We start from the raw sequence: 25,264 nt of genomic DNA on the forward strand, positions 1-25,264 counted from the left end.
AAATATTGTATGATTTCAACTCACAGGTGGAATATAAAAATCAAACCAACAAACAAAAAATAAATGAAGAAACCAATGTAAACAAAAACACATAGATACAGAGAACAGTGGTGAGCAGAAAGGGAGGGACAAGGAGAGGAAAAAATGGCAAAGAGGAACATCTGTATGATGAGGGATGGAAACTCAATTTTTTGTGGTCAGCACGCTCTGGGGCACAAGAAACAGAAACACAAAGTCGTACAGATGAAACACACAATGTGATAAACCAGGGTTACCTCAGCAAAAAGTGAATCTTAAGAAGTATTCGTTAGTCCAAATTTCCACCAGTTCACTGATACAAAAAGATCTCCCTGATTCTGCACTGTCTGGGCCCAGGGGCAGAGGTCAGAGTGCACACCGGTCAGAGTGGACACTGAGCGCTCAGTGGGTCGCCTGGTAACACCACGCCACTCAGAACTAACCAGTCCCCACACTCACCCCCAAAAGCACTAGGGAACCAGACCTGACCGCACCCCCACTCTTGGGATCCTGGAAAAAAATAAGGAAAAAATCTGAGCCAGTGGGAGCTAAGAAATGTTAATCAGTCAACAACTGTTGCTTGAATTACGTCCTCTAAATAAACTCAACCCCTCAGCAAATGCTAACTGAGCACTACTACGTTTAGGGAATATGCTTTCTACTCCTTTTGACAAGAGCCCCTCTGTGCAGCCAAGGCAGGGACGCGCTGGACTAACACCCGCTCTGAACCCACAGGCGTCCTTTTTGGAAGGCCTTTTCCTACTTTCTAACCAAGGTGTCCACTTAAGAACACTACGGGCCGTTCTGGGCCTCAGTTTCCCCACACAGACTGAGGGACCGCAGCCAGATTTCACACATGCCAACGGGCTCTAAAATCAAACATACCCAAGGTTAATAACCCACAGCCATGGAATTACATGGTTTGTTATCAAAGCAGCATCTCACCACACACCGGGACTGGATTCTGCATTCCTACAGAAATTTGGGGTGCTAACAGGCAATGCGACTGAGTCACCATCGCTATGGAAACAGCCCCTGTGGGGGAGGGGGCCTTACACTTGTTCATCATGAGGCTCCACCTAAGAGTGCACAGATGGACTTCCTTCAGGCCCAATTCTCCCTTCCAGCAGGGCGGGCCAGTTACATATAGCCAGCCTGGGGAAACTGCAAGAGGCCGCATAGGGCCCACAGAGCAACAACTACTGGTATTTACCAGGCCCTTTACAAAGTAAGGTTACAGACACCAGCCTTGGGGCATGCAACGGTTCTTTTAAGCCAGACTTCACTGAACAAACACCAAATAACAAATAAAATCATTCTGGTTTCCCCACCAGCACGGAGGTATCCATCTCCTCCAAGAATCGGGGTCACGTCTAGGGCCCAGCTCTGACCCACCTGCGTATCTGGCTGTGCTGCCTACTCCTGGGTTTTTACAAACATCAGGCCCAGAATACTGTTAGTATGGCTTTACCCAGCTTATGAATACCTACTGAGTTTCTGGTCTGTCGATACACACGCAAAGATTACACAAGGGCTCAACTAGCCTGTCAGATGGCGAAGACGAGCAGGCAAACATGGGTGTGGCTCGTGAGGCTGGGAGGCGAGGGAACACGCTTCTGGTGGGTCAGGGGCATGTCCGTTCAGGCTGGCTCGTTGGGGACGAACCAGTGGCGACTCCAGGCTCTGTGGGCAGCACAGAGCAAGCCTGGAGCCCAGGCAGGGCTCTTGCTCTGCATGTGCTCCCTTTTGTAGGCAGCAGAATTCTTTTCTGGGGTGTTGGGTTTTTTTCCTATACAAGGTCTAATTTGGATCCTCGGTACTCCATCTACAGCAACTACAGGACAAGGGAGCCCCATCCTGCCCTCCTGCTGGAAGCCCTCCCCACCACCCAGGCCTGCCCCACCCCTCAAGGCCTGGTCTGGCTCCCTGGGCATTCTCACCTAGAAAGAAAGAAGCAAAAAGCACCCAAAATCTGTGTGAAGACAACTTTAGGGGAATGAAGAAAAGGACATCTTAAATCCAGATCTGCCTATTTTGGCAACTTTCCTAAAAGTGCCAAGAGGCCAGGCTCTATAAGAACAAAGGAACCAGAAAGATTCGCCAACAAAGGCAACTTAGTCCAGGCCCCGCCCCTCCAGACAGTAGTCCCAGTCAGGTCACCAGAAGACGCCTGCTCTCGTCCACCAGAGGGAGGACCTCTCAGCTTCCAGCTTATAAAAAGCCATTTCCGAGTAACAGGATTCATTTCACTTCCACTTGGGTACCAGCCAGCAGCAGACGCCCGCCCAGCCGGGGACACCCCGGGCACCCACCGCCACTCACTGGCCTCCATGCTCAGAAGACACTACGGTCATCAGCCTGCTTTACAGAGGACACTACTTTATGGTCAGGACAGAGGAGTAAACCGTCCAGGGTCACAGGCCACTGAGTGCTACAGCAGGCCTGGAGCCCGGGCGGGGACACCTGGCTGCAGACTCCACGCCCAGGGACCCTGACTCCAGGCTGCTGGGGCTCGGCCTGGGGGACAGCAAGTGCACTGGCTCAGACACGTGTCACCCCTGGCTCAAAGGGTACCTCCTGGGCAACTGCAGATGACGGGACTGGACAAGGTGCCTAAAAACAAAACATCTTCTACACGCCAATGCTGCTAACCAACAACAGCCAGGTTTGCACTGGGGCAAACCCAGGCTTTTCACAGGTCTCCCTGAGTCTGGCAACATTTGGGCAAATCACCTGCCTTCCTGAGCAGTCCTCAATCCTGAGGACACCTGCAGCCAGGACCACGTGGCTCTGTCCTTCAGTCACCGACACTGAAGGGCCCACTGCAAGCTCAGAGCGGAGGGGTCGCTGGGGAAGTCCCACGAGCCACAAAAACAGTGCCTTCAGCCTAAGTGCCACAGACACAAGGCACAAGCAGGAGCCCCCAACCTGGGGTGAGGAGAAAGGAAGGAAAGAGCCCACTGCCACACAGAACACACCAAAAAGCATGAACCGTTCGGGAATGGAAGCAGAGAGCGGGGCTGGATAAACAGGTCAGGAGACAAGCAGGTCTGGAAAGGACATGGTCACCAGACAGTATGCCTGTCCAGTCTCAGTCAGAACATAAAGAACCACCACCACACAATCCGGGATGAGATGAGTAAATAATCCCATCCTTCTCCAACATGTCAGTGTCTGCGGAAAAAGAACGTTAACACAGGGGGAGGTGCCGACCACCGAGTTCAAATTCTCAGATGTGTGCTGCCCACTCTGTAGCTGACGAGGGGTTACTCAGCGCTGAGCATATGGAGGCAACAAAGACCCCAGCCCGCCCTCCAGAGCAGGCTCCACAGTGCCTTCCGTGGAGGGCCAGACTGAGCATCTCCATCACATGTCAACCACCCTGCCCTGCACTGCTGCAACAGACAACAGAAAGCAGCAGAGCTGGGTTCCAGCAAAACTCCATTTACCAAAACAGGAAGGGGGCCGGAGTTGGGGGCTGCAGCCAACTGACCCCTAGTCTAAATGGAGAAGTAGATATGAAAATGGACTCAACAAAAAGGGGTTCACACATGCCCCAGGATGGGGTGGGGAGTGGGGAACCCCACCTGGGTTTGCAGGGGAGCTTCTGCTGTCTCACCCAGCGATAGCACCACAAACTCCACACCTCCAGCCTTCAGTGGCTCCGTGCAGGGCCCCAGTCAGAAAATCAGGTTGGCCTGCCAGAAGCAGCCCCCCAGCCACCCCGCTCCGCCACATCTCTCCAGGCCCTAACAGGCAGAAGCTGGCCCACCTGCAAAGCTGCACCTTGGGCCCAGTAGAATGACTGGGCAGATGAGGTTTCTGCAGCACAGGCATGAGGCATGACTGCAGAACACAGCACAAACCTCCACAGCGAAGGAGAACAAGCCGAAGGAAAACAAAGGCCTGAGGGAACAACAAAGGGCTGGGAAGGATGCGAGCAGAGGGGTGCGGAGAGGGCCACAGCCCAGGAGACAGCACACTCGGGAAGCTACAGCAGTTAAAAATAAGGGCAGTAAGGGCGAAGGCCCGTGCTGCAGGGACTAGAGCCCTTCCCCGCCCCCACTCCTCCGGCACACTTTGGGGTCTGCAAGCTTCGACCCCGCTTCCCGGAACCCCGTCCAGCCCTAACCACTACCCCCACCAGAACCAAACCAGGTCACGGGCACCGGTCAGACATTTTCAACTTCATCCTGATGCTCACTGGAGGGTCAAATCCAGGGCCAACAGGCGACCCCACACCCCCGCCACTCTTGTCCCCACCCCACCCCCGCTGCTCTCCTCTCTCCAAACTCGGGTCGGCATGTTACCTCCACGCTGGCCGGTTTCCCTGTGGATTTACTGAGATGAACACTCTGCTATGCACCTCACAGGCCTGGCATCAGGAATAAATGAATGAAGAACACAACACCCGCGACCCAGGGCTCTCCCGCAGGTCGGTACCGGGCTCAGCACCACCATTGGCCTTGCAACACTACTCAATCTTCCGACTCCTCTGTGGCCAGTGACATCTCCAGCTTTCTGCCTGCCCCCAGGCTCTAGGGACCTGACCCCTCTCTGCCGTCTCACAGCCTAAGGACCCTGATGGCAGAGACCAGACCTTCAAACCAAAACCAAAAATTCACGAGGGTTCAGGATCTGCCTGTGGACACCTTTTATTAATTCTTAGGAGACAGAAATGTGCTTTAATGCTCAGAAAACCCTCGAGATCAACACTCCACTGTGACCACATTCTGAACAGCACTGAACTGCCCCGGTTTCAAGGCATCCCACGTAAGGGCAGTTAGCAGGAGGTATTCAAGGCAACCACACGCTGAGGTGAGGATAGACTTGAGGTGGACAGCCCTGGTCCTACTCATTCATTTACCCCTAATATGTTTTAGCAACAAGGATTATATGCTTGATACAGAAAAACCATAAAGCTTAAAAAAAAAATGAAAAATGATCACCCGTCAACCAGCTCCCAGTCACACTGCTGGACCTCTTTACCAGAACAAGTCACTGGAATACAGGGGCCGCTGGGCTGCAACACTAATTATCTGCCTCCTGCTACTTGTTCTGTTGTGGTTTGTTTCTTATTTCAAGAGTTCAGCAATGGAAGTCAAAAACTACTATCTAAATCCTAAACAGATCTTTGTTTTAAAAAATTATGAAAACGATTTTAAGGAAAGCTTAAGAGAATATTGCAGACAAGCTGAGCACAAGCACTGGAGGCCGCTGTTCCAGCCAGCCGTGCCAGTCACTCTCCCCGCCCCATGCAGCCAGCACGACTGTGTTTACACCCAAAGCCCTTCCTGTAGGAATGACGTCACCCACAGCAGCTGGAGTCTGGGCACTGGAAGCAAGCTGGAGGACTAACTGGCAGGAAGTGCTTTTCTTTAGCACAGGAGACAGGACGCCTTCCAACCTTCCCAAACCCCAGGACCTCACAGATCCACTGCTGAAAACAGGACAGTAGACAGAGAGAGAGAGACTGGCTCTATCACCAGGGAGCAGCCACTGCTGCCGCACGGGCTCTGGGGGCAAGCCCTCCCCACGAGGACCAATTCCCTCCAGCAGGCAGCAGCTCTCTCCACACAGATCGCCAGGACAGAAGGAGCCTGTGAGCCCAAACCCCGCCATGGGGGCAGAAGATCTACTTGGAAGGCTGTTGCAGAGACTAGAGATAGTGGTCCCAAGGTGCAATGGAGACCTCCGTGGCAGAGCAGGAATCCACCAACAGGCGTGGTCACTCCCCTAACCCACCCCCACTGAACCTTCAGCCTCCCTCCCTTCTCAAGAGAGCAGAGACGGTTCTGTAAGGACCAGGTGCCAAATGGCCAGACATCCCAACCCACCCTTTCTTCAGGGCCTTGCAAACCTCTGCAGCCACAACTGCAAACAGCAGCTCTAGATGTCCTGATGCTAAGAGACAACCACCACTGATCATGTGGAAAAAAGCAGCTGAGTGTTGTCACTGATACACACACACACACAATTACACATACATACGTAAACATGACTGTATACCTATCTACATGTGCACACACATCCCAGAAATGACCCTTCATTCAATATCACTTGATTCACAGAAATTCTTTAAAAAGCAGGGGTGTTCTGGCTAAACATGGCAGAAGGACCACAGGCATTTATGGCTCATCCTTCCAAAACCGTCTAAAACAAAAACAAAGAGAAGCCAAAAGACAGGGACAACTTTAGCAAAGAACAGACATGAGTAGTAACAAACTTAGGAGATTAAAGAATCCTAGAAACTGAGGACTCCAGAGAGCTCAGGAAGTCCTAGGAACAGTGGGTGCCCTGTAAGATTGCAGGGCAGGGGCGGGGAGGATGTTAGAGCTGGGAGCACTTGCAGAAAGTAGGTACAACAGCCAGCTTCCCACGTCAGCTCCCTCTTCCCCTCCCCTCTGGATAAATTAAGAGAAGTCTAGACTTCAGAACACCAGGGTCAAAAGGGGTGGTGGGAGTGAAGAAAGGAGCTAAAAACAGAAGCTAAGTGAAAACCTGAGGAGCAGACCCTGAGGGCCTAAGACTCTCTCTGCTGTTGGCCTCACAGGAGAGAGGGAGACAAACAAGACTGTCTCCCTCGAGGTCTCCACACTCCTGGCAAAGAAAGGGTCTTCTCTCAAAAATGCAGGCTCTTGGGGGCTCAAGAATAAAAGGATGGCTTCTCACTCACCCACCCCACCCCCAAGAGCTCCCTCTGACCCACCCACCAGGTTTTCCAATCATCTGTGTTCACCTGAGATCTCAACTAAAAGACAGAAACCAAATAAACAGACAAACAAAAGAACCTGGAGGAAACAAACAATGCCCCAGAAACCAGTGTTTTTTTTTTAATTAATGTCCTGAGGAAATTGAGAAGATGCTGAAAAAAAAAAACAAAAAAAAAAACAGGATTTTCTTTCTCTTAAGGGGCAATCAGAAAACAGGGAAAAGCCTGAGGAAAAATTAAAGACAGGACAGTCAAAACCCCATAATGTCAGGTTAATCATGAGAAAAGTACCAGACAAATCACAACTAGGAGCATTCTACAAAATATCTCCTCAAAACTCTCAAGGTCACTGGAGACAAGGAAAATCTGTTAATTGTCACAATCTAAAAGAATCTAAACGTGACAACTAAACATTGTATCCTAGAACAGAAAAAGGATATTAGGCAAAAATCAAGAAAATGTGAATAAAACAGACTTCAATGTATAAATACTGGTTAAGTAGCCAGGACATAATAATGGAAGATCTTTTTAAGAGAACTGGATGCAGAATATACAGAACCTCCAACTTTTCTATAAATCCAAACTATTCTTACAAATTTTTAACATTCACATCAGTAGAAGAAATGCAAGACAAAGGATCTCCCAGAAAAATTAACAAGGGGATAGATGAATACTAGTCTCTGCTCCTACCCCAAATTAGATTAATCCAAGGGTCCAAATTTAACTAAGATTTCCAGAAACACAAGAGGAGGGAAATTATCAAATAACAATTACACAAGAAATTCCCAGAGCTGAAGTATACAAGACTGCAAGGACCTGCCAAGTGCTCAGAGAAGTGGATGTAAAAAGAACACAAGGTACAACGGGAAATTTCAGTACATTAGGGATAAAGACAAGAACCCCAAAGCTGCCAAAAGCCAACCATCACCCGCGAAAAAAGGTCCCAGGGAGGAACAATGGGAATGGCAGTGAGTCCTCATGAGCCAGTGACTTGACTTTGAAGAGCATCATTAACCCTCCTATCCAGCTGACCGAGCCAAGTATGGAGATGGAAGGAGGTTGTCAACTCACACAAGGCCACAAAACATTTACATTCTTACAAAGTTGCAGGGAAAGATGCTCTAGTGAACAAGAGGCAAATAAATGCAGTAGCCATTCCTGCCTGGAAGCCAGTTCTCCCTTCTTCTTTTCTAGAGGAAGTGACCTAGTCCTCCCCCAGGCAGAGAAGAGGCCTGAGAGGCTGGCCCATACCCAGTTGGGTGAGGGGCATGCCTGATCTAAGGGAAAAACTCAGCCCCCTTGCCAGTGACCCACCTGGTTCCTTAGGGACACCCCACACAGGACCAACACCCAGAACCTGCCCACCTCTGGAGTTCTACTTACTTGAGCCAATAAATGTCCTTATTGTTTAAGACAGCTTAAGACAGTTGCTGTTACTTAAAGCTCACATTCCCCAACCGATGATACACACAGGATGCAAGAAACAAGGGATCCAGCACAGAGGGACAAGACCCAGAGGGACCACCACCCAAGGCCCAAGATGGCAGCTGCACTGCAGCAAGAGCGGACCGGCCCTGCCGAGAGCAGGGCAGGGGTCCCCAGGGCAGACGGAACTGACAGATCTTCTAAGGCATCTGGGCAATTACAAAACAGTATGTGTTGCATTTTACTGGAGCATTTGTAATCAAATGCTCCAGAAGATAGGAAGTTTAAAGTACACTTCAATTTATAAATCTTTCCTATTTTGGTAGTGCTCTCTATATCCTATTCAGAGAATTTTTGTCTTCTCCAAGATCATAAAGCTAATTCTTCTGTTTTATTCTAGAAGCTGTTTTCTCTTTTATGTTTAGCTCTGTCATCTACCTAAAACTGATCGTGGATATGATTTTGGGTAGAAAAATTCTCCCCCCACCCCCATACAGAGAATCCAACTTTCCCAGTACTTTTTATTTAAGATAATGTTCTTAAAAAAATTTTGGCCACATCCATGGCATGTGGAACCTTAGTTTCCCAACCAGGGATTGAACCCATGCCCCCTGCATTAGAAGGCTGAGCCTTAACCCCTGGGCCACTGAGGAAGTCTCCTCCCAGTACTTTTGAAAAGGCCACCTTTCCCATTTGTCATGTGGCACCTTTGTCACAAATTAAGCAACTATTAATGCACAGTCTGTTTCAAGATCAGTTCTATTCTAGCCATCTATTTGTCTATCCTTCTGCTAACACTGCGATGCCTTACTTACTGTAGTTCTTACCAAGTCCTCACATCTAGTACTGTGTTCTTCAGTACAACAGCTGTGTTCTTCGAGGATGCTTTGATTATCCTTGGCCTTTGACTTCCATATAAATTTTAGAAATCAATCTGGAATTGGAATGACACGGAATCCGGAGACCAATGTGGAGAGAGGACACTGCTCCTGCCCCGCGGTGGGCATGCCAACTGCTAGCATCTCTGAAAACAGGCAGCCGTCCACCCAAGCCCAGCTAGCATCTCCCCTGGGACCTGGCAGTTCCACTCTTAGGTATGAACCCAAGAAAGCACATATTCACACGCATGAAACATGTGTCAAGAGTGTTAATGGCAGCCAGCAGTATTCAGAATAGCTCAAAATGGAAACAAGCTAAAAAACTACTAAAATCAACAAATACTATATTCACATGAAAGTGAAAGTGAAGTCGATCAGTCGCGACCAACTCTTTGCGACCCCATGGACTGTAGCCTACCAGGCTCCTCCATCCATGGGATTTTCCAGGCCAGAGTACTGGAATGGGTTGCCATTTCCTTCTCCAAGGGATCTTCCCGAGCCAGGGATTGAACCCGGGTCTCGCGCATTACAGGCAGACACTTTACTATCTGAGCCCCTAGGGAAGCCACTACATTCACATAACAGAATACTATCTAACAATGAGAAGGAACAGACACATGGTAGCTAGGCTTACCTTGGTGATCGTTTTGAAGTGGAAAAAATACTGAATCACTATGCTGTGTACCAAGAACCAATATAGTGCTATGGGTCAATTAAACAAAGTACCAGAAATTAAGTAACTAAGTAACTATAACTCACTCACAGAAAAAGAGAGTAGATATGTGCCTACCAGAGGGGAGTGGAGAGGGAAAGGATGAAGGTGGTCAAAAGGTACAAATTTCCAGTCACAAGATAAGTAAATACCAGGGATGCAATGTACAATACATAAACATAATTAACACTACTGTATGTTATATATGAAAATCTGTTAGCAAATCCTAGGCGTTCTCATCGGTAGGAAAAAAAGTTTCTTCTACTTCTTTAATTTTGTTATCTGTATGAGATGACATTCGCTAAACTTACCGTGGTAATCATTTCAGTGTATGAAGGTCAAGTCACTACCCTGTACACCTTGTCAACTATATCTCAATAAAACTGGAAAAAAGATAAAAGAGAAGGAATAAACTCACACACAACTACACGGGTGAAACTCACAAATATATGTAACGACACTGATGAAAGAAGCCAGACACAAAAGCAGAATGAAAAGAGTAATTTTTACATGGGTAGGAAGTACACTCCACAATGAAAATATAACTGTCATTAACCTATATTTATAGAATAATTTAAAAATGAAAAAAACCACTATAAGTAGAGAACACTGAAAAACACAGGAATCTCTACACTTTGGTCTTAAGTAAGATTTGATCTAAAGCCCACTCAAAACAGAAACTAATGAATCATGTGAAAAGGTACATCAGCAAACATGTTCAAAAAGTTACTCTGTATGTGTGACTTTAAGGAAAACCCCAAATCCTGAAAAAGCAAAAATCTCTGACCACAGTGCAATAAAACAAGATGTAATGAAAGCAGAAGTAAAAATAATGCTATCAGTTGGAAAACCTAAAACTCCCTCTTAAAAAACTTTTGACTCAAAGGGGAATTCAAAACCATAGTTGCAGAATACCTAGAAAATAGCACAGATGGACTAAAGAACACCACACATGAAACAAAGACAAATTTGTACTCAGAGGAAATTTAATCATCTAAAAACTTAAAATTCCTAACAGAAAAGAATGAAATTAAGCATCTGATAAGAAGTCAAAAAAAGACACAACTGAATGTGAAGGCAAGCAGAAACAATTAACAAAGAAAACAGCCAAAAGTAACTTAATGAGCACATTTGAATAAAGCTGAAATTTAAAACAGGAGTTCTTTGGAACAAAAAATAAAATAGCCACTTAGAGAAAGGTATTTGTACCCTCAATTACAGACAAGACACCAAAGCTCAGGGAGGTTAAATGACTGGCCCAAGGTCACTAGCTTCAGGTTAGGGCACAGCAAAACCTGAACTTGAACCCAGTCAAGTCTGACATCCAGGTACTGCTCCAGGAGTGTTGGGCACTGGAGAAACACTTGCTACTGTGATTACAGGGTCCACGCTGGCCACCAAGGGGCCCTGAGGCCCAAAACAAAATGCCCACAGCTCTCCCAGGCTCTGTCCGTACCCCTGGGGCCAGGGTGACTGTGCAGGGAGAGTCTGGCCCAGGGTGGAGTGGGGTCTGAGCAGGCAAGCATCAGGTAAAGAACTCCACTCTTAATTTAGGGTCCAAGGGGCCCACAGTGTGCGCCAGCTCCAGGATCCTCACCCACTGGGGTCTGCCTTGCGTCTCCCCAAGCACAGCACTTGCTCAATGGTTCCAGTGACCATCGTCATCATTGCTGATCAACTTAAAACTCTTACAGCGCCTTCCGTCACGGGTAGTGGGGTCAGTCCCTGTCCACCTAGCTGAGTGGCACACTGGCTTGAGCTGAAGCCTGAGAGGACTCAGCTAGAAATCCATTTGCAATCTGCAGAGAGCTACTGGCCTATCTCACCTTTTCAATATGCAGTTAACTTAGCAAGTAAGTTTACAAATAATTTCTAAATAAAAAAGTTAAGGCAATTTCAACATACAGCGAGGGATGGACAGCGACGGATGTGCCATACAAAGGTCTCCTTGCCCAGGGTAAAACCTTACCAAGGACCTGGCAAATAAAAGAAACACAACACACATAAGCTCTAGTTTCATTTCTCCTTCCTTTTCCGCCTCCAAACAATGGCGAATTATCAAGTGAGAAGCACTCTGCAAATGCCATCGTAATCTATATTGTAAAATCTGATTTAGTAGAGAACAGAAGTTGGAGATGGCATTTGTATTGGATTGTTGCTTCTAACCAGCTCAACAGAGCAATTTCTGAGGACCAGTGATACATAAACAGACATGACTGAACTGGATGGATTCCTGTGACCCCCATCAGGGCCCTGGAACCAGGAGGTAAGGCACTTGGGGCAAGTCTTGGGCAAAACTCAGCGCCTGGATGATGCTCTTACCAGCCCCCACCAACCCAGGGGTCTGGTCCACAGGTATGTGTCTTCATTTGAATTTACAAGGGTTACCTCTGTAATTAGTTATCTCTTTTAACTAACAGGTATTTCTAACACACATTCAGTGTAACAAATTCAAATGATCCTAAAATACACAAAACAAGTCAATCCAACTCAAAAGATAACAATGTGAACTCGGTGGATGCTGTGTAAAGCTATCAGCAGTTTGTGGTCTTGGGTTTTTATTCTACAGATGAGGGTTGTTACTGTATCAAGCAGAAACTTGCTTTCTTTTATTAATACACTGTGGTCTTTTTTTTTTCTTTCAAGAAAACGCATACCACCCTGAGGCTCTTTTTAATGCCTGCCTAGTATTTCACTGCACATTTGTGCCACGTTTATTTACCCACGCTCTCCAGACAGACATTAACTTACTTCCAACCGTGTCCTATGACAAATAATGCTACAGCCAACATCCTGCTACATGTAACTTTACACGTGGGCCAATACTCCTGTACTGTCTGACACTTCTACAAAGCCTATTTCTAGTCTGTGCCCAAAGAACCGCAGGGCAGACAGAGAGGTGAGAAAGGAGAGGAGACCTGGGACGCCGTCCAGAGAAACCAGCAGGGCTCAGACCCCAGACCTCTATAATCAGGTTCATCACACGGGAAGCCCTCCGGCAGCTCATGCCCACGGGGATGTGGCACACAGCACCCTTACAACAGTCGCTGTCTTCCTCAGGCAGCCCTCCTCCACCCACGCCCTCCCCAGCTTCAGGCTGCAAGCGGCCCCAGAGGAGGCTTGTTAGCAACAAAGCATTCCACCTGGAGGGCAACGCCTCCATCTAATGCGAGCGGGGAATTACTCCACCAGGCTGGCAGAATAGTAATTACAGCTGTGCAGAGGATCCTGCCAACAACGCTGGGGGGGCCGTCCTCACTGTCACCCCCATAGATGAGGGAGTGGAGGCTGAGAGGTGAAGGACCAGGCCAAGGTCGCACCACACCCTCTCTCACTCTACCATGCCCTTTCAGAGCTAAGCCGTGTGCAGCAGGATGTGTGCTGTGACAGAGATGGTCCATCAATAACTAACCACGTCAAGCCACTCCTCTTTGAAGAAAATAAAATCCCAATATACTGAAGGCAGGGCTTCCCTGGTGGCTCAGATGGTAAAGAATCTGCCTGCAATGCAGGAGACCCCAGGTTTGACCCCTGGGTCGGGAAGATCCCCTGGAGAAGGGAATGGCTACCCACTCCAGTATTCTTGCCTGGAGAATCCCACGGACAGAGGAGCCTGGTGGGCTACACTCCATGGGGTCGCAGAAAAGTCAGACACAACGGAGTGACGAAGACACACACTGTGAACGTGTGTGCTCACACACATAATGAAGGCAGGGGCTAAAAGGGCTGGGTTGCTTTCAATGCTCTCCGATAAAGTCCAAAGGGCTATAGCCCAGGAATCCGTATGCCATTTATTCTCCAAGCCTCAGACTGCAGGGGAAACCCAGGATGATGACTGTCCCGGGCCACCAATCAGGCAAGACCAGGTCTGAAAAGGAAGAACCCCAAAAGGAGGCCCAAGTGTTGCCCAAGGGCTCTCAGGAGGATGCCAATCTGTCCTTCCGGCACTGGAGAAGAGGAGCCATGTGCCCGCACGCAGAGGCTGACCTGACTCCCGGGTTATGAATGAGAAACGGCTCCGGCGGGACCAGGCCCCTCCAGACCGAGCTCTGCTCTCACCGCTCCCAGGCCCGCCCAGTCCATCCTCACCCCACTCCCCAACCGTCACAGACTGTGCCGCCCCTTCCCAACGAGGCCACGGCACGGAGCACACGCCCAGCTTGCCCCCGCTCCCCGGACTCCCCACGCCGACACCTTCTCACCTGCCCGACGCTCTGCGGAGAGCAGCACCTGGCGAACCCTACTCTCTGCTGCTGCTAGGCACGACCAACGCGGCGCGAGGATTCTCCCAGGGGGACAGAGTGACCACGGCCCTTTCTAGACAGGAAAGGACCAAAGTGACAGTGCTGGGGAACCACATACAGGATGTCTTAAGTGTATAAACACAAAGGTAGGTTCCTATCTCCTGTTTCCCGGTGGTCACGTCAGGGTAAGCACTCACACGTGGTTAAAACATTCCCATTACTAGAAAACGAAATTATTTAAGACAGCACTCATCTCTCAATCTGAAAGAAAGAGAGCAACTGCAAGGAATGACTTATTTTTCTGCTCTGTGTACTTTCTGGAGTGTCTGGGGTTTGGGTAACAGGCCTGTCCTGTCATTACATTACATTCTTTTCGTGCTTGGGTAAACCGAGCTGTGAGAAGGCCTGGTGGCTCAGTCAGTAAGGAATCCACCTGCAATGCAGGAGACCTGGGATCGACCCCTGGGTGGGAAAGATCCCCTAGAGAAGGAAACGGCAACCCACTCCAGTATTCTTGTGGGGATAATCCCATGGACAGAGGAGCCTGGAGGGGTTCAGCCCATGGGGTCGCAAGGGTGGGACACAACAGAGCGACTAAACCACCAGCACCAAACCTAGCAGTACAGAATCAACACAGCGTCCCGATTCTGAGCTAACTAGGTGCCATCGGCACAGCAGCACTGGGAGGCAGGTGCCACCCCCTCTGGGCGGACAGAGAAACAGAGGCTCACATACGGAAACAGGGGTGAAGGATGTCTGGTTAAGGTCCAGAAGGTCTGTCTGCCTGACACCATGAACTTCAACAAACCTTGTCATTATTCTTTTTAAGACATTTACCTAAAACTCTACAAGAAAAGAACAAACTCAGTGAAGGGCAGCAGGCAGTGATCAGATGCTCCTTTTGGGGGTGTTTACCTTGGAGAGAGTGGACAGTCGGAAGAGCGCCAAGGGGAGGCCCTTGGTTACACTGTCTGAGCTCCTGCAGGTGAGGGCAGGGGCTGTGAGACTTGGGTTTACATCTTCAGCACAAGGCTGAGCACACAATTAGAAACCTCAACCTCTAGCAAACAAAAGAGCCCCAAGTGTATAAGCCTGCCTGCTCCAAACCCCCAGGCCCTCAGCTAGTGCTGGATCCAGGAGCCATTAATAGCTACTATTTACTGAGCACCTGCCCACCTGTGCCAGGCACCTTAGCAACACTTCAGCATAGGACCCACTGAATCCTCCCCCAATGCCAGGAGGCAGGTGTCACTGTGACATTGTGCAGACAAACAGAATGGAGACTCCAGAAGATTAAATCATCTTAATCACCCAGCTCACAAGTGGAAGAACCTGGATATGAAGACAGTTGACCAAAGCCAAGGGCTACTCTGCCTCAAGGAAAAGGAATTTGACGGATTCTCTCCAGGTTCCCACTAACAATAACAAGTGCAAGGGCCGGTGCTCTGTATTCTCCACGGCACCCCACCCTGGGCACTCATCTCCCAGAGCCCCTGACCTGATGAAATCCCACCCAGGCATTTCCAGGGGTTTCATTTCCGTACTCACTTTGCCCACTAGGTGTGAGCTCCTAGAATAGCCAGGCGGGGAAAGTGGGGGCTAGAGGCCAAGTGGATGAGTAAAGAACTGGGAGCAAGAGAGCACAGGCCTCCAGATAAACCCCTCCCACACAGTCAGATGCATCAACAGCAGCAAGACCACCGAGAGCTGTAATTCGAGCCTCAGAAACCTCCGGAAGGGCTACTGTGAGAGCTCCAAATGGGGGCAGTCTCGGAATGCACAAAGGCTAGAAGAAAACACCTAGCCCATGTACCAAGTACCCCCCATGACTTTAACTGAAAAGGAAAATCAAAGTAAACCTGGCTACCTGTGCCTCTCCCCACATCGCCCACAACAGCCCCCCACCGGCCTCATCTGAGCAGATGCCCAGGCACCTGCACCGGGAGTCCTCAGGGAACGCCATTTCTGCCGTGGCTGTCAATGCCAATCAAAGGCTGAGATCCTACACCAGAACACAGGAAGCCTTCAACAGTCGCTGCTTTTAATTTGGGAAATGTGCACGCCCAAAATGACCCCAAACGATGATTCATTTAGAAAAGCCCCCAGTCAGAAACACCCACTCTCATATACTACTTTATGTAAATTGGCACAAAATTTTTTTGAAAAAAGAGTTTAACGGAACTCTTACCGAAACGCTACTCAACGGGAAGACCTCACACTACAGAACATACTCTCACGTGCTATCACATACAAATTATATGTTTGTGAAGACAAATTTGACTGAATTTCACCAAAATTGTGTTATTATCCAAAAATTAGAAACAGTCCAATGTCCACCGATAGGAAACAGGGTAAATCCCGTGAATCCACAGATCATTCTCTGTAGTTGCTAAAATAAATGATGTAATCAGTCTACACAGGTCTCATGGAGCACACCAAGACATTAAGTGAGGGGCAGCCTCCTGTAGGCCTACACACACACACACACACACACACACAACATTAAGTGAGAGAGGGACAGCCTGCTTTAGGTCTACATACACACACACACACACACACACAACTTTTAAGTGAGAGGGGCAGCCTACTGTAAGTCTACACACATGGGGGAATGGATAATGTGCATAATTTTTCTTCCCTGCTAGAAATCACAAAAAAAAACTTCAAACAACGGTCTCCTTTCAGAGTGACTGGGGAAGAACCCTTATTTTTTTTTTTTAATGTTTTTCAATAAAGATTAAATTTTCCTAAAAAAAAGAAAAAAAAAAAAAGATTAAATTTTCCTAAGTACTTTCTTTAACAAGTCAACTGGGACTATCTGGGCCAAGGTTAAGATTAAGACCTATTTTTGTTTTCTTCTTCCCTACACATGCATATTTAAAAAAAAACCTTATAAATATCATTTTAAAAACATTAAGATAGATATGATAGTATGTATGATAGATCTGTATATATTAGTCTGGGGGAGAAAAGCTCATGATTAAGTTTGAAAATGAAGAAAAGAACAGCATGAGTCCATCTCTGCTCTTTAGTGTGAGAAGGATAAACCATAAATGACGCCTATTGCCTTGGAAGCTGAAGAGAAGACCATTCATTTTTCTACACATACTTGTTTTTTTTTTTTACCCCCAGTAAGTATATTTTTGCAATTAATTTTATATCAGAAAGAATTCCACTTTATGCTTCAGGGCAGTGTTCCACTCTCCCCAACTATTTCTGAACACTCAGCCCATTCAGTCCCATGGACAGGTTGGCCCTCCCAGACCAGCCTGTGTGTTCTGTACGCCCTGGAACAGAGCAGTTCTTTAAGCTCTGAACTGGATGTAAACAACACCTGCCAAAAAAAGCTCTAAAGAAACAAAGGAACCGTGGAGAGAGTGCTGGAGGTGACCTCCTTTTTCCAGTCGGTGTGGCAGTGAGATCCACCCCCCAATTCCACACAGAGATGAGCTCGAAGCACGTTGGGAAAATCAACTCAAGGCCTGAAGCTGAAGTCCTACCTGCCCACCCCCCCCACCTCCCAGAGCACTCTCTCCACATCCACATCTGAAGGGCCTAGCACTCTGGAAAGCAAGCTGACTCACTAGCTTTCTTTTGCAGCCGGGCATCTCAACTTAGAAACACATTTTTAATACTCCAGGGCTCCCTATTTTCAAGAGGTGCTTACTTCAAGTCGGCTACGTTCTCCAGAAGGCCTTCCCTGACCGCCTGAACCCAAGCCGAGCGGGGCTCAACTTCTCACCCTACGTGTAGGGATGGAGAGCAGTCTGTGAGAGACGCAGAGCACCGGCAGGCGGGAAGCAAAGAATCCGCTTCATGTGACACGCATTCCACTGGGGCGTAAGGGCGAGCCAATAAACAAAACAAAAATGTTGGGCGGTTCCCAGGCAGTCCAGTGGTTAGGACTTTGCACTACCACCGCAGGGAACCTGGGATGGATCCCTAGTGGGGAAACTAAGATCGTGCATGCAGGGCAGCACAGAAACAAACAACAACAAAAAACCCCAAAGTATTTCTAAGTTGTAGGCCATCTACAGACAAAGGGATAAACAAAATGCGGTTGCTGTGTGTATAATACAGACTGCTGCTGCCGCTTAGGCGCTTCAGTCGTGTTCAACTCTGTGTGAGCCCGCCAGGCTCCTCTGTTCATGGGATTCTCCAGGCACTCGGACTGGAGTGGGTTGCCATGCCCTCCTCCAGGGGATCTTCCCGACCCAGGGATCAAACCCAGGTCTCCTGCATTGCAGGCAGATTCTTTTACAGCTGAGCCACCAGGGAAGCCTTGTAAGAGACTACTGTTCAGCCTTAAAAAGGCACAGAATTCAGACACATGCCACAACACAGATAGATGAACCTTGAAAAACTATGCTAAGTAAAAGAAACCATTCACCAAAGGACAAATATTGGATAATCCCACTTATCTGAGGGACCCAGACTAATCAAACTCAGAGAGACAGAAAGTAAAATGGAAGTTGCCAGGGCCTGAGGCAGGGGGAATGGCTGGGGAGGGGGGAGGGGGGCGTGTTAATCAGTGCAGTTTCAACGCGCGGAGAGGATCAAGTTCTGGAGATAGACAGTGGTTGCACAACACTGGGCATGTACTTAATGCCACTAGACTGTACACTTAAAAATGGTTAAAATGGTAAATCTTACGTCATTTTTATTCCACAATAATTTTGTAAAAACAAACAAACCAAAAAACCCTGTATTTAAAGTTGTGAAAAGAAAAGCAAGAGGAAAAAAGCAAACAGAAGCTGCAGGAGCTAAGGAAGAACCAAGGAGGGTGATGACGGAGATGGCTGAGTGGCTTGGAAGGCCTCTCTAAGGAGGTGCCGTCTCCCCTCACTGGACACACGCTCCTGAGGAACATAAGCATGGCATCCACCTCTCAGTCCCAGAACAGTAGATGTCTAACTAGAGACCTCTGTCCACACCCAAGCCAGGAAACAGGGTAAGACCCCAACTTCGCTCATCAAAGGGCTTCGCCAGGACTGAGACAGCCAGAATTTAGTGGTCCAAGAAGGAAGCCACCTTGTGACCGAGGCTGGACATAGAGGTGGCCAAGGGCTGCAGGAGACACTGGTGCTGAGCCAAAGCAGGAGCCTGCACATCCTCCAACTGGGAATTCTACCTACAGGAAACAGCAATGTGAACCCAAGGCTTTGTAAGCAGGGTGCTCCCTAAAGTCTTGTTTGTAAGAGCAAAAAGTGGGTAACAACAATCTAATAATGGAGGATTAAGTAAATCATGACATATCCATGTAACAGCAATTACACAATTATTAAAAAAATCATGTTTTCAAAAAAAATAAATCATGTTTTCAATAACTGAGAAATATGCTATAACATTAAGAGGATCTATAATCCTTAAAGAATGTATATAGCAGTATTTTCTAATTCTGAAAAAACATATAATCAAAGGAAAGAAATACACGAGTCTTAACGCAGTTATCTCTGGATGGTGAAGATACAGGTGATTTGTGTTTTTATTTTTGTCTTTATTCTGTTCAGTATTTTGCAGTCCCCCCCACCCCTCAGGGAAAAGGTTGCTTTTGAGGGGAAAGCACTTAAAGGGCCTTGCACCATGCCTGGCCAAAGTCCGGCAGTGACTCCTAAAAGCAACACATACTGTCTCTGCATTACCACAAGGAGGAAAAGGCTGGCAGCTTTCATGAAAGGAGGAAGGATACAGAGCAGAGCTACAAAACCAGTTGCAGAGGTGGGAGCGGAAGGAAGTCACCTGGGAGAATGTGAAGGACTGCCAGCAACTCGAGATAGACCCTCTCTGCCCACAGACCCTCCCCACCTGCACAGCTTCACAAGCTAACACCCTAACAGGAGCAACCCACCCCTGAGCTCAGGCCACAGAGAAAACCACCACCAAAAAAAAAATCAAGCACAGCTAAGAACAAGCCCAACCAAGGCTTTTGGTTCAACTGAGGAAGGCAAGCCTCCCTCCCATAGCAGAGTCCCACGTGCCACCCACAGAGGCACGGCAACATCACCTACAGTAAAGCTCAAGTCCTCCTGTTCCCAGGGGAAGATGCCAGTCCAAATGGCACCTTATTCACCCAAAAGCCTGTCTCAACAATTTTATTCCATCAGAAAGCTCACAATCTCCCACCTCTCTTTCATCTCCAGCACCACAGGCCATGCCTTTTCTTTTTTTGTTTTACTTTATTTTTTGGTTGTGCCACAAGGCACGTGGGATCTTAGTTCCCTGACCAGGAATCAAACCTGCACCCCCTCTGTTGGAAGCACAGAGTCTTCTAGTGGTCTTAACCACTAGACCACCAGAGAAGTCCTTACTTTTCTTAATTGAAATATAGTTGATTTACAATACATTTAAGGTGTACAGTAAAATGATCTAGTTACATATATTTTTCTTTTTCAGATTATTTTCCCTTATACACTATTACAAGATACCCAATACAGTCCTGTGATATACCTCGTTGCCTTTTTTTTCCACTGAATTTTATAATTGATTTATAATACTGAGTTTCAGGTGTACAGGAAAACAATTCAGTTATATGTACATATATTTTCCAAATTATCCCTTTATTTCTTTGTTCAAAGGACAAATCCAAGGTTCCCAAGTCTGTACAAGCTCCAGAAAAAAATCTTAAGAAAGAAATCAAGCTATGATTGGAAAAGAAGTCAGTCTAGTTTGCCCTGACTAAAATACGAAATTCAGGACACAAACCCCAACATCTCTCTGTTAGAAATTTTCTTTTTCACACTGAAATGCACTGCTTTAAAATCTAGTGTAGACAGGCCCTATTTAACACCTGCCCACCCATAGCAAGATACACACCTTTGACAAAAGAGAAGCCTCATTATCAAATTTATAAATACCTGTACTGGCCCAACTGGCCTATTCTGGTTTGAAATAGAAACAAATATAGAAATGAGCAATCTTAAAGCGGTAGAATAATGAGACATACAACCAGCATACAGCCATTAGCAACATGAGTCAGTACTTTGTGCAATGCAAAAAAAAAAGCACAATAAAATAATCCTTCAGGAAAAAAAAAAAAAAAAAAAACCTGAAATTTAAAAGGGAGTAGGGGATGAGCCAACCAAAAGGCATAACAAAAATCCCTGGGCCAGGCTCCAGGCAACTAGACCGGGCAGGAACTAGTTCTGACTTGCCATTCCTGAAATTCCTCTCTCCCAAGGTTTTCTGGCTCTCCCTTCCCCAGACTCTCTTTTTACCCATTTGGGCTTGAAGAAGACTGGAGAGGACCCAGAATGTTTAAGGAGAGACAAGCACCCACAACTGGATGAAACAAGCCCCTCCACCGTGCACAGAGCATTAGGGAGCCAGTCAGAGCTGAAATTCACAGGTAAATAAAAATGTTGTGGAAGGGGCAGTGAATTCATCACATCACCACCCAACTAACCTCCACAGTGCTGGGCCAGACTGAAATCAGATGGAAAGGACGGGCCAAGAGGCAGGAAGCAGGGAAAATTGAAAGGATGACTTGACCCACTAGAACGTCTCAGTCACACAGCCAGGAGGCCAGAAGGTTCCAAGGAGGTTTAAAAAAAAAAAAAAACCCCACACACAGAGAACAAAACAAAACCAAGGTGGCTGTGGGAATGCCAAAATGAACTGAAACAAACTCCCCACTGACTGCAGAACCACCTTATGTTCAAGCAGAGTCTCCAGGGCCCTTTACAAACAAGTTATAGGTTTGGTCCAGAGGTAACTTGGGTCTCAGCCCTTACCCATGGCCAAGACTGGGGTCAGTCTCCCTGAACTAGCCTCAGTCCTTCTACAGTCTCCCATAAACAGCACAAACCTCAGACTTGGCTGAGTAGCCTAGCTCTTTTGGCCTTTCTGGTGTTATCAGGCAAAATCAAAACATAGGCTGCGGACAGAATTTGGGGTGTTCCATCCACCAAAATGACAGGAGCAAAAGATCAGGAATTAGAAAGACACCAGAAAACCAGGTAACCAATAAAAACATACATACACACATTTTCATCACCTTCCCATGGATGGAAGTGCTTTGCTGCAAATAGTACATGAGGCTCCCAAGAGCCCCAACAGATACCCAAGGCAAGGCATAATTATTCCCATTTTACAGATGTAGGAGCTGAGGGTGACTTGCGTAAGCTAACCCAAAGAGGACCAGAATCCAGGCTCCAAGGGACACATGTGCCCAAGCAAATGTTAATTTGCCATTCTCGAAGGAAAGCAGTTACCCTCAAGAGGCAGGACTCCCTGGGCCTCTGCTTGTTGTCCTCAGCCTTGAGCATCTCCTGTTTTCTGCTGTGCCTTAAACCCAGTTGCGGTAACAGCCTCAGAAAGGGCAGGCACCCCGATCCCAGGGCAGAAACCCACCACCACACAGCCCAGTCGATGGAGTTCCTGAGGGCTCCAAAGCCTGCTCTTCTCCAGCCTGCTCTCCCCACTGAGCCCCTGCGCTGAACAAGCAAGAGCCCAGTGATGTTCTGTGCCCTGCGGTCCTCCTCCCTGGCCATGCCTCAGCCCAGCACCTGTGGCATCTGCCTGACCACTCAGCACAAAGAGTAGCACCACTCAGCTTCCATCCTAGGACTTGATGGCAGGTGTACAAACAGCCACAGGAGAAACCACCATTAGGCACCAACTGTGTGCCAGGCCTTATGAGGGAGAGGATGCAATGTCCCTACGTGGGTCAACGAAGGCTCAGGGAATCTGAGCTGTTTCACACAAGCAGGGCTTGCACCTCAAAGTCAGGGCCTCCCCAGGCCCACCTAACACCCCAGCACTGCGCAAACAGGGCTAGATGGCTGCAAGAGGATTCCGAGAAACCATGCTGAGACTTCAAACGGACGGTTACAGGAACCAAACTGGATGATGTACAAAGCCACTTAAAATGCACACAAAACCTTACAGAAAAACAACAATCTCAGGGACAATTGAACAATCCTTGAACCAAAGCCTTCTGAAGGTTTCTCTCGGGCAGCCATGTAGCAAATGACACACTCCGAAGAGCTCCCAGCCCCCCCTTCCCCCTCTTCCTTCAAGCGACCATTCCGCTGAAAAACACCTCCTCGGCTCGCCTCAAGGTGGGCTTGGACCTCCCACAGTATTTCGAAAGAGGGAGAAAACGGTAAAAACAAACAAAAAACGCCTTCCAATTTCACGAACGCAAATCCACTCTTCAGAGGCCCGCGATTTCAACAGTGCTGGGTTTTACTTGGGGGGGGGGGCGGGGAGGAAGAGAGGGGAAAAAAAAAAACCCATCTGGCAGGCCCTGAGCGGAGAAACATCCTGTTTATTATTAAACGTTTTCAGCAACAGAGCATTAAGTGTTTTGAAATTAATGCTCTTGCTCCCGCACTTAAAGCGCGGCCGTCTGGACGGCTGTGAACCCCCAGCCTCTCGCACCCAGGCAGGCAACCCTGATCACCAACTTCGAGGACACCCGGCGGGGGGCGAGGGACTCCGCCCCCTGGGCTCCGAGGGTCGGCCCCGGGCCCCGGCCCTGCATCCCGCGGCCGCTCTCAGGAAGAAGCAAGATGGGGAGCCGGGCGGCAGGAAACCGGCCCAGACTCCTCGCACCGCCGAGACACCCGCTGCCGCCGGAATCTGGGCCGGAAAGGCGACTCCCCGGGCGCTCCGCGGCCCCTCCCCCGGTGGCCCCCCGGCCCCGGGGACGCCCCGACTCCGCCGAGCGCCCGAGCCCCCGAGCCCAGGCCGCTCGAGGCCGCCACAACAATGGGGAGAGGGCCGCCCGCCGCACCCTCCGCCCCACGGTCGCCCCCAGCCCGGCCCCACGGTCCGACGGCGGCGGCGCGGGGCGGGCGGAGCCCCCGCGCTCGCGGACAAAGGTCGGCTGGGCCCGAGCGCCGCTGTCAGTCAGCCGCCGCCGAGAGACAAAAGCCGGCCCGGGCCGCGCCGCCTCCATCTTTTAGCGCCGCGCCCGCCGCCGCCGCCGCCACCGCCCCGGCCCCGCGCCGCCCCCAGCCGCCCCGCGCCCCGGGCCCACCTGGTCTAGTTCCGCGGGCGCGACTGGGCCGGGCGATGACGGTCGGGCGGCGGTCAGGCGGCGGGATGGCGGCGGATTGCGAGGCGGCGGCGCGACTGCTCGCTCGCTCGCTCGCTCCCTCCCTCCCGGGCTCGCTCGTCGCTCGCTCGCTCGCTCGCTGGAGCCTCGGAGCCTGTGTCTCGCCGCTCGCCTCCCTCCAGCTCTCGGCTCCCCGCCCCCCCGCCTGCCGCCGCCCCCGCCTCCGCCCGCCTCCTCCTCACGCCGCCGCCGCCGCCGCCGCCGCTTCAGCCCGCAGCCGCGCCTCAGCCCGCGAAGCACCTCAACCCGCGCAGCGCCCCCTGCCGCGCCGCCGGGGACCCGCGGTCGCCTCCCGCCTCCGGGCCCGAAGAGGGGGTGCTGGGGCCCCGGGAGAGGGGGGTCGAGCTCGCGTGAGGGGCCCTGGGAAGGGGTTGCAGGGCCTAGGAGACGAAGCCGGGAGTAGGGGGCCTGGGAGAGGGGGAATCTGGGACCGGGGGCCCCCCAAAGAGGCCGGGGGAGCGAGGGGGGAGGGGTGCCTGAGGGGCGGGGCTGAGGGACAGGGAAGGAGGCCCTGAGGCGGGTTGGGTCGGGAGGCGGGCAGAGCGGGCCGGAAGAGGTGGGGGCTGGGCTGGAGAGGGCCAGGGGCGGGCGAGGCCCTGGCGCAGGGCGGCTTGGGAAGTGGGGGGAAGTGGGGGGGCGCGCGGGGGGCGGTGAGAGCCCGGATCCCCGCTCCCCCCGCCTCCAGCCGCAGAAGTGCGGCGCCCGCCGCCAGACTGGGAGCCCGACTGTTGTTACAACACGTTATTTCACAGAAGCCCGGAAAGGGAACCGCAGGCATCATACATTGTTAATTCAAAAGCAAGGTTGTCGCCCAGTCTAGATACTTTATTACATTTTCGTAAAACGGACAATAATAAACCCAGCCTCTGGGGGGGGGGGGGGCGGGGAGAGAGAGAGAGAGAGAGAGAGAGAGAAGCCTCTGGAGTGTGTGTGTGTGTGTAATAGACGTAGCCTCTGGAGTGTGTGTGTGTGTGTGTGTGTGTGTGTAATAGACGTAGCCTCTGGAGTGTGTGTGTGTGTGTGTGTGTAATAGACGTAGCCTCTGGAGTGTGTGTGTGTGTGTGTGTGTGTGTAATAGACGTAGCCTCTGGAGTGTGTGTGTGTGTGTGTGTGTGTAATAGACGTAGCCTCTGGAGTGTGTGTGTGTGTAATAGATGTAGCCTCTGGAGTGTGTGTGTGTGTGTGTGTGTAATAAACCCAGCCTCTGGAGTGTGT

The 25,264-nt window shown here is 49.6% G+C and overlaps 1 protein-coding gene across 12 annotated transcripts in view; it reads right to left on the reverse strand.

Annotated features, from left to right (window-relative positions):
- PRRC2B (proline rich coiled-coil 2B) overlaps positions 1-24,198 on the reverse strand; it is an 84,195-nt gene extending 59,997 nt beyond the window's left edge. For 11 of the 12 annotated variants that reach the window (XM_065928216.1, XM_065928221.1, XM_065928226.1 and 8 more), the window contains exon 1: positions 23,972-24,198. The gene's annotated coding sequence lies outside the window, so the exon portion shown is untranslated. The remainder of the gene's footprint in view (positions 1-23,971) is intronic. The other variant, XM_065928215.1, reaches the window with a different exon arrangement.
- Between the last annotated feature and the right edge of the window lie 1,066 nt (positions 24,199-25,264).

This window comes from Muntiacus reevesi, chromosome 3 (genome assembly GCF_963930625.1).
Source record: "Muntiacus reevesi chromosome 3, mMunRee1.1, whole genome shotgun sequence".
NCBI lineage: Eukaryota > Metazoa > Chordata > Mammalia > Artiodactyla > Cervidae > Muntiacus > Muntiacus reevesi.